This window comes from Nomascus leucogenys, chromosome 4 (genome assembly GCF_006542625.1).
Source record: "Nomascus leucogenys isolate Asia chromosome 4, Asia_NLE_v1, whole genome shotgun sequence".
NCBI lineage: Eukaryota > Metazoa > Chordata > Mammalia > Primates > Hylobatidae > Nomascus > Nomascus leucogenys.
Genome location: NC_044384.1, coordinates 86,543,514 through 86,553,355, shown reverse-complemented (window position 1 = coordinate 86,553,355; position 9,842 = coordinate 86,543,514). Strand labels below are relative to the sequence as shown.

General features: G+C 51.7%; 1 protein-coding gene across 3 annotated transcripts in view; it reads left to right on the top strand.

Annotated features, from left to right (window-relative positions):
• Window positions 1-4,530: 4,530 nt before the first annotated feature.
• The window catches only part of PC (pyruvate carboxylase), a 111,463-nt gene continuing 106,151 nt past the window's right edge, over window positions 4,531-9,842 (top strand). The window contains exons 1-2 of one of the 3 annotated variants that reach the window (XM_030811294.1): window positions 4,531-4,617; window positions 8,497-8,683. The gene's annotated coding sequence lies outside the window, so the exon portion shown is untranslated. The remainder of the gene's footprint in view (window positions 4,618-8,496; window positions 8,684-9,842) is intronic. The other 2 variants (XM_030811293.1, XM_030811295.1) reach the window with 2 other exon arrangements.

The following is a 9,842-nucleotide window of genomic DNA, read 5'->3' as shown; positions in this document are numbered from 1 at the left end:
GGGATTACAGGCGTGAGCCACTGTGCCCGGCCTTGGTTTTGTTTTTAAAGGGCCCTGGAAGAGTCTTACCATCCAGGAAGCCTAGATAGTATTTCTCTAGCCTCTCTGTGGGTCTTCACACTGACTCCATTAGAACCACTTGGAGAACTTCTGGCCGGGCGCAGTGGCTCAAGCCTGTAATCCCAGCACTTTGGGAGGCCGAGGCGGGCGGATCACAAGGTCAGGAGATCGAGACCATCCTGGCTAACACGGTGAAACCCCGTCTCTACTAAAAAAAAAATACAAAAAATTAGCCGGGTGTGTTGGCGGGCGCCTGTAGTCCCAGCTACTCGGGAGGCTGAGGCAGGAGAATGGCGTGAACCCGGGAGGCGGAGCTTGCAGTGAGCCAAGATCACGCCACTGCACTCCAGCCTGGGGGACAGAGAAAGACTCCGTCTCAAAAAAAAAAAAAAAAAAAAAAAAGAACCACTTGGAGAACTTCTAAAACTAGCACTGCAGTGCAGGGGGTCTTGTTTCTGAAACACCAGGGCCTCCATCTAGGTCCTGCTGCTTTCTCCACAGAAAGCTAATCACTGAGACAATTATAGCCAAGGAAGAAGGCTTTAACTGGGTGCTACAGCCTAGGAGATAGAAGATCAGTCTCAAATCCATCTCCCTGAGTGACTAAAATTAAGAGTTAACATAGAGGGAAGAAATGTAACAATGTGTAAAAAAACAAGATCTAGGGGCCAGGCATGGTGGCTCACTCTTGTAATCCCAGCACTTTGGGAGGCCGAGGTGGGTGGGTCACGAGGTCAGGAGTTCGAGACCAGCCTAACATGGTATACTAAAAATACAAAAATTAGCCAGGCATAGTGGCGGGCACCTGTAATTCCAGCTACTCTGGAGGCTGAGGCAGGAGAACTGCTTGAACCTGGGAGGTGGAGGTTGCAGTGAGCCAAGATCACGCCATTGCACTCTAGCCTGGGAGACACAGCAAGACTCCATCTCAGGAAAAAAAAAAAAAAAAAAGAAAAAGAGAAAACAGGAACTAGAGAGAAGTAAGGAAGCAAGCAGGGTATTGGCTGGGCGCGGTGGCTCACGCCTGTAATCCCAGCACTTTGGGAGGCCGAGTCGGGCGGCCGGAGATTGAGACCATCCTGGCTAACACGGTGAAACCCTGTCTCCACTAAAGATACAAAAAATTAGCTGGGCGTGGTGGTGGACGCCTGTAGTCCCAGCTACTTGGGAGGCTGAGGCAGGAGAATGGCATGAACCCAGGAGGCAGAGCTTGCAGTGAGCTGAGATCACGCCACTGCACTCCAGCCTGGGCGACAGAGCAAGATTCTGTCTCCAAAAAAAAAAAAAAAAAAAAGGAAGCAAGCAGGGTGAAAGTGGGTTCTGGCATCTTGTTGTCTGGATGCCTTGATCTGGTGAGTTTTAGTTCTCTGATACTTTTTTTTTGAGAGGCCTGAGTGTCCTTTCCTGAGGAAGGAACTCAGATAAAACAAATGTAAGTTTCAAGCTTTAAGACCAAAAGGGTCCATTTCTATGTTTATTAGAAAAAAAAAGTCTATGGGACTATTGGGTCAGTTTCAGTCTCAGTCCCTAGAGATGGATTGAAGAGGCAAAGGTGACTCAGGTATTCTGCTGGTGATTCTAAGACCTCTGAGTTGGTGGTTAATATGCATAAGAGCAATGGGATGGGGCTCAGGAATCTGTGTTTCCCACCTTGTCCCCAGGAGATTCTGTTGCTAGTGGCACAGAAGCCCACGCTGAGAAGTGCTTTTTCTTTTTCTTTCTTTCCTTTTTTTTTTTTTTGAGACAGTTTTTCACTCTTGTTGCCCAGGCTGGAATGCAATGTGCAATCTTGGCTCACTGCAATCTCCGGCTCCTGGGTTCAAGCAATTCTCCTGCCACAGCCTCCCTAGTAGCTGGGATTACAGGCATGCACCACCACGCCTGGCTAATTTTGTATTTTTAATAGAGACAGGGTTTCGCCATGTTGGCCAAGCTGGTCTCGAACGCCTGGCCTCAAGTGATCCACCCACCTCGGCCTCCCATAGTGCTGGGATTATAGGTGTGAGCCACTGCACCTGGCCAATTTTTATTTTTTTGAGATGGAGTTTTGCTCTGTTGCCCAGGCTGGAGTGCAATGGCGCAATCTCAGCTCACTGCAACCAATTTTCCTGTCTCAGCCTCCCGAGTAGCTGGGATTACAGGTGCCCACCACCATACCCAGTTAATTTTTGTATTTTTAGTAGAGACGGGGTTTCACCATGTTTATCAGGCTGGTCCTGATCTCCTGACTTCAGATGATCCACCCGCCTCAGCCTCCCAAAGTGCTGGGATTACAGGCGTGAGCCATCGTGCCCAGCCCTTTTTAATTTTTTTTTTTTTTTTTTTGAGATGGAGTCTCGCTCTGTCACCCAGGCTGGAGTGCAGTGGCATGATCTCGGCTCACTGCAACCTCCGCCTCCCAGGTTCAAGCGATTCTCTTGCCTCAGCCTCCCCAGTAGCTGGGACTACAGGTGACTGCCACCACACCCGGCTAATTTTTGTACTTTTTTAGTAGAGACGAGGTTTTACCATATTGGCCAGGCTGGTCTTGAACTCCTGACCTTGTGATCTGCCTGCCTCGGCCTCCCAAAGTGCTGGTATTACAAGTGTGAGCCACGGAGCCCGGCCCCATTTTTTAATTTTTGAAAGACAGAGATGAGGTCTTAGTGTGTTGCCAACGCTGATCTCAAACTCCTGGGCTCAAGCATTCCTCCCTACTCAGCCTCCCAAAGGTGAACTGGGATCTTAATCCTTGTTCTGTTACTAAAATAGCTGTGTCGGATCCAATCCAAGGTTGGGGTTCTTCAGGATGGGTAGAAGGAATGACAGGGAAGTTGGAGTGAGAAACTACTTATACAAGGAGTCTGAGAGAAGAGTCAGATCTCTCCAGGCTCAATAAACAATTTCTAGTTAGCAAGATGTTCTCATAGTCTTTGATTCTCCTTTTTGGAAGCAGGCTATTTTTTCTCTTTGCCCTTATTACCATCTGATGTACTATATGTTAATCTTTCTGCTCTCCTTTGAAGGCAGGGTTTTGGTTTGTTTGGTCTCTCCCTTATCCCCTGGTTGGCACAGATCCCAGTTTACGAAGCGGTGAATGAAAGTAAAAATCTCGGGACCCCCCCCCCCCATTCATGCGAAAGTGAAGATTAAGCCTTGAAGCTGAGTCACTGCAACACCCTCTTCCAAAAGAATAGCTGTTACTAGCATTAGGCATCAGCCAGATCCACACGGAAAGGTAAAAAGTCTCAGGCATTTGCCCCCACAGATCATTCACAAGTAAATTCTTGCTGGCCTCCCATAAACCAGGACAGGTCAATTGTAGCTTCAGGTCTACAATCTAAGTCTAGCTCCTAAAAATTCCACAATAAGAATGTCATTACAAGCTTATTTTCCCAGGTGCAGAACAAAGTCAAAACTACCTACTCAGAGACATCTGCATAACTGACTCTTCCTTTACTCTTTTTCTCTTCAGACATTCATCTTATCTTACGTAGATTTACCGGGCATTAGCTAAAGTCCCATAGGAATGTAACTATTGTCCTAATCGCCTACTTGCCCTTCTTCCTACATGCCTTCCCCTCATTCCCCCTTTAAGGAAATGCATAAATACTAAACCTCCCGAAAACCTCTTCGGAAAAACAACCACGAATGTGTCTGTGGTTCGTGTTTTTCCCGAGCACGCCCTCAAACTGGATTAATAAGCCTCGATGACAGAGACTTACGCCTCAGTCACTTGTTCCACCAGTCAAAGCTTTCCTCTTTGACAAGTGTCTTGGGTCTTGTCAAGTGTCTTGTGTCTCAAACAAGCCTTCCAAACCCCCTAGGTCCTGAGCAGCTTCGCTCTGCAGATGACAAAACCGAGACTCAGAGGTTAAGTTGCTTGCCCAAGGTCACACAGACGTACTCTAGACCCCCATCATCACCTACGCAGCTGCTAAAGGACACAGTCATGTAACCCGTGTGGCACAAGCGCCTTCTCCTTCCTCCTGCCCTTTGCTAACGTTAGCTTTTCCTGCGACCTCTTCTCCGCTAGCCAGCGCGTATCTGCGTCTAGCCGGGATGCCTGAGCCCCAGTGCGATCTGTTGTGCTTGCAGCTTCGGGAGACACGTGCTACTCGGGTGAATGAATCGAATGTCCCCACCCCCGCCGACAGCCAATAACTGCGAGCCGCAGCCCGGCCACTTCCGCCTATTGCGGGCGTCGGCTAGGGTCCGGCGGCCCACGTGAGGCTCGGGAGACAAGGGAGTAGGCGGTGGTGCGCCAGGGGCGGGCTCTCCCAGCCTCGCCACTAATCCAGGCGCTCGCCGGGGACGGGAGAGGCGGGGCTGACGTGGGGCGCCAAGGCTTAAACGTGACGGACAGGCGGGCGCAGGGAGGAGTCCAGAGCCGAGGGGCGAGGAGTGACGGAGAACACTGCCCAATAACGGGAGGGGTTGGGCTGTCTGGGCCAATAGGAAGTCCGTAAGGCGGGCCCGGGACTGCAGCAAGTTCGGTTGCACGGAGACCGCAGCTGTTCTCTGTCAGTGGAGGCAGCAGCGGTAGAGGCGGCGGCGAGGACTGGCGGCGGCGAGGAGGTGAGTGTCCGCCGCGCTCCGCACGGTCCTCTTCCCGCGGCGGGTCGGAGCGGGTGGACGTGCGCCGGCACCGCCGCGAGGGACGCTTATGTAAGGGTCGCGCGCGCAAAGGCGGCGCGGGCTCCGCGAGTGACGGCTGGAGGAGACGGCGGCGGACGGTGCGCGGTGCGCGACGCGACGCGGCAGGCGGCACCCCTCCCCCTCGCGCGGGGGCTCGGCCGGCTGGACCCGCCCCCGGACCCGCCCCCGGCTCCAGCCCCCGAGCGCCCCTCCGCAGCGTCCGCCCGCGGGCTGCCTCATTCTTGCTCTCGGGCCCATTTTGCAGATGGAGAAACTGACTAAAGCGCCTCGCGCGAGGTCCCTGAGGGTTCGAACCCAAGTCTGTCAGGATCGGGAGCCCAAGTTGTCCCCATCGTACTGGATGTGGCTCAGCTCTGCAGGAAGCCGCGGCGTGTAAGGCGAGGGCTGTCCTTGTTCTCGGCGCTCGCACTCCGCCTCCCATAGGATCCTCCACTTTGTTTCAGACGGGGAAGCTCCAGGCGCCCAGACGCAGTGATTCGCCCAAGGCCGCTCATTCAGGAGGTGGGGCTGGGCTCAGCCCCTTATTTCTCCAGCTTTTAGTAGTTTACAAAGCGCATCAGAGTCGGAAGCCAAGTCCCTAGGTCCCTGGCAACTTTGAGATTCTTTTGTTTTCTTTTCTTTTTTAGACAGGGTCTTGCTGTCACCCACCCAGGCTGGAGTGCAGTGGCGCGATCTCGGCTCACTGCAGCCTCGACCTCCCGGGCTCAAGCGACCCTCCTGCCACAGTGCCCCAGTGCTGGGACTACAGGCGGGCGCCACCACGCCTAGCTAATTTTTGTATTTTTTGGTAGAGACGAGGTTCCGTCATGTTGCCCGAACTCCTACGCTCAAGCGAGCGGCCTGCCCTGGCTTCCCAAAGTGCTGAGATTACAGGCGTGCCTGGCCCTGAAGTTCTTAAAAATCAGGTTGTGTCTTTATTTTGTGAGAAGAGGTAGGCCTGGGCTCTTTACCCCTTCTCCAGCTGAGAAAACAGGCTCAGAGAAGTACCAACACTTGCTGATGACAACCAGAACCTCCAGAGTGCCTGCCATCTGCCTCCCTGTTGCTCCGTACCCACTGCCACAATCAGCCCTGGCTGGCCTCCCCCAAGGCACCCTTTCCCTGTATGTAATGCAAATACTTGTGCTGGGGGTGGATGTGCTCAGCATTTCTCTCACTTGCAGCTACAGCTTCCTGCCTGCAGGCTCTCCTTAACTGTTGAACTCTTAATCACATTCTTTTGCACACCTACAGTGTTCCTATCCCTACACTGGGCCGAGAGACAGCGTGGGCGATGAGGTCAATCCTTGTCCTGCAACTGCTGACAAACCGATTGGGGGAGAGAAAAATAAACAGAACCTAAGCAGCAAGGCAGCCTGCTGCAGATGTTCGTAGGGAGCCTAGTGGGCGAGGTATTGGCCCTAGGAGGACATGGAAGAGGAAGTTCAGTAGAGGCCAGTAAATCACAACAAACCACACACTAAAGCAAGAGAGAGGAGAAATGGCCTGGAAGGGGATGGGCTTGGGAAGGCTTCGTGGAGGAGGTGAGTTGTGGACCTCTTTTTGATGCCACTGGCAGTGGAGAAACAGTGACTGGATTTGAGCAGCTAGAAAGTTTTATTCTGGAGAGGTTTTGTTAAAGAGGTTTTTTTGTTTTTGTTTTTGTTTTTGTTTTTTGAGATGGGAGTTTCGCTTTTGTCGCCCAGGCTGGAGTGCAGTGGCGTGATCTCGGCTCACCACAACCTCCGCCTCCCGAGTTCAAGCGATTCTCCTGCCTCAGCATCCTGAGTAGCTGAGATTACAGGCGCATGCCACCACACCTGGCTAATTTTTGTATTTTTAGTAGAGACGGGGTTTCACTATGTTGGCCAGGCTGGTCTTGAACTCCTGACCTCAGGTGATCTGCCCGCCTCGACCTCCCAAAGTGCTGGGATTATAGGCATGAGCCATCATGCCTGGCCAGTTACAGAGGTTTCAAGCAATTAGAACTGGAAGAGGAAGGCTGAGGAAGGTGGAAGGAGAATGTGGGGGAAACAACTTCACTATTGGGTGTAAGAAACTTGATTGGTCACTGGGAAGAGGCCTCTACAGGAGATGTAACCAGGTGAGGGCACTAGGATTTGCTAAGGTGCAGGTAAGTCAGTGACTGGAAGCCAAACTGAGGAAGCAAGATTAGATGCAAAGGTAGACGGGGCTGGGCGCGGTGCTCATGCCTTTAATCCCAGCACTTTGGGAGGCCGAGGCGGGTGGATCACCTGAGGTCAGGAGTTCGAGACCAGCCTGGCCAACATGGTGAAACCTCTTCTCTACTAAAAATACAAAAACTAGCCAGGCGTGGTGGCGGGCACCTGTAATCCCAGCTACTCAGGGGGCTGAGACAGGAGAATTGCTTGAACGTGGGAGTTGGAGGTTGCAGTGAGCTGAGATCACGCCCCTGCACTCCAGCCTGGGCGACGGAGTGAGACTCCCTGTCAAAAAAAAAAGCCCAAAAGGCAGACAGGGCTCTGAGGGCCCAGCTGCAGGCCTGAGCTGCAGGTTGTGTCCCATGGTGTTCTGGTAAGCTCCCTGAAAACAGCTGTCATTTGTTTACTAATGGTTCCTCCACCCTGCCGTGCCCTGCTCTTAGGGAAGGGGCTTTGTTCACTACAGTTGCTCGGTATCTGCTTTTTGAATTAATTAGGCTGTCATCCAAAGTTTCCTCAGTTTACCCCGATGTACCCTCGTGTGTCATAACGCCTTCTGTCTTTCTACTGAAGCCTGCTGCAGCCTGGCTGACTCGGTTCCCTGTGCCAGTCCTCACCTCTAAGATCTCCCCTAGAAGGTTGTCCCTGGTAGCCCACAGTAGGTCCCCCAGGCCCTTTGCCCTTTTTTGTCCTGCTCCTTGCTTTCACCTGGTCTCACTTCCAGTGCCCCAGGCACTATGATAGGTACCTGTCCTCCCACCACCACTCATGGGGGCTCTGGGACCAGTGGCAGGGCAGGACCTCAGATTCACTACTCTTATCCCAAGCCACAGTTCCCTGTGTCCCTCTTCCCTCTGTCCTCACAGTCCCTAATAGTGCCAGGAACAAGTAGGTGCTTAATGAATGTTTTGGGTGAATTAGTTGAAAAGGGGTCAAACTGGGAACCAGTGAGGAGAGAAGGGTGGAAGATGGGGAATACGGAAAGGAGTTACCTTTGGAGGTGGCAGGGATGGCCAGCACCATGGTCAGTATGGCAGTAAATCTGGCAGTCCACATTTCTCACTGGCACCTTCTGCAGGGGCTGGAGGTCTCATTCATTTTCTGTGTGTGTGTGTGTTTTTTTTTTTTTGGAGACAGAGTCTTGTTCTGTTGCCCAGGCTGGAGTACAGTGGCACCATCTTGGCTCACTGCAGCCTCTGCCTCCCGGATTCAAGCGATTCTCCTGCCTCAGCCTCTTGAGTAGCTGGGATTACAGGCACCACCCCTTTGCCTGGCTAATTTTTGTATCTTTAGTAGAGATGGGGTTTCACCATGTTGGCCAGGCTGGTCTGGAACTCCTGACTTCAGGTGATCACCTGCCTCAGCCTCCCAAAGTGCTGGGATTACAGGCATGAGCCACCACGCCCGGCCTCTGGTCAACGTTTTCGTTGAGGATAAGCATGGCCTTCTTTTTGGCTGCCTCCCAATATCGTCCTGCCCCCATCTGAATGGGCCCCGTTTCTCATATCCTGAAAGTTCCCACTTTGGGGCAGGTTTCTCACCCAGAGGCCTCCTTCACAGCAGCAGGGCATTTTGCCTGCTCACTCTGAAACCTCACCTGGGCCTGACTGACCATGCCTTCCTCTCTTTCTCTTAGCTGCCTTCTAGTCTCACCTGTGGACACTTTGCCAAAGGAGTCGGGCCTGACGGTGGAAGATGGGAAATGGCCAAAAGAATAACCATTTCCTCTTACTTACCGAATGAAAAGCTTGCCTCATCTTGGCGTTCAAGACTCTCTAATATGATTCCACCTGTTGGGCTTTTTCTTCCATTTGCCTCCGCAGGTACCCTCTTCTGTGTCAGCCCCCATAGTGAGATTAGTCACTATTACCCCAAACTCGCTTCTCATGGTCCCCCCTCTGCTCTTGTTCTTGTTGACTTTGTTTTCTGCAGGGCCTTGCCTCTTATCTTGTCCTGTCAAAATTAAATTATTCTTTGAGACACGGGACTTTATTAAGGCTTGCCAACTCTATTCAGTTGGACTGGGCTCTCTTTTCATAACAAAGATGATGATAAGTAATGATTTATTGTTAATAAAAGCCAACTACTGTGTGGTGGTGATGGCCTTGCTAAGCCCTTTACATACACATAATGTGATTATCACAACAGTCCTGTTACGAAGGTACTATTAGATCCATCTCTTTCAAATGACGGACTCTCATAGGTGAGACACAGAGAGGTGAAATAACTCGCCCAGAGTCACACAGCCAGGCAGGCTAGGCGGCTCACTGCTGGAGTCCCTCTCATGTGCCATCCCGTTTTTGCTTCTTTTAACCAGCCCCCAATAACCTGCTTTTTGGCACTTTGTGGGCAGGGCCTGGGTGTACATACAGTTCCTTGTGCAAGGTATGTGCTCAATAAATATTTTATTGACTTGAGTGTCCCAGACATTGAATTTCAGCCTTGACATTATCTGCCAATGCAGCTGGTTTTCTCTGAACAGGGATTTGAGCTTGCTGGCCTGTGTTTCCATTTTGCTGTTCATTGACTAGTGGCTAGGGTAGGTGTGGCTTTTTCGGAAATAAGCAGTCGATAAAACTCCGAAAAGTCATCACACAATACCAACTGTGGGCTCCCATGGGCATAAACACGAGGTGTGCTCTTACGTGTGGCAGGGAGGGGTCTCTGCGGGAAAGGATTTGAGGAAATAGCCGGGAAATAGGGGACACATCTCAGGTCACGTAAGACAGCTCCTTATTAGTGTCAAGTTGTGGAGTGAGAGAAGAACCAGACTCCCAGTGTTCAGAGGGAGCTCCTGAAGGATTAGAGACAGCTCTGTGGAGATGCCGAGAAAGCGGGCCTGAGGCTGGATGGAGTGGGCAGGAAGAGAAAGTACTTCAGATAAAACAAGAACTGTTTCTAGAACTTCTTGTTCATGTGTAGTGGGTGGCAGAAGAGGGTTTTACTTAAACGCTTTCCACCTATCCTGTCGGTTAACGTCCC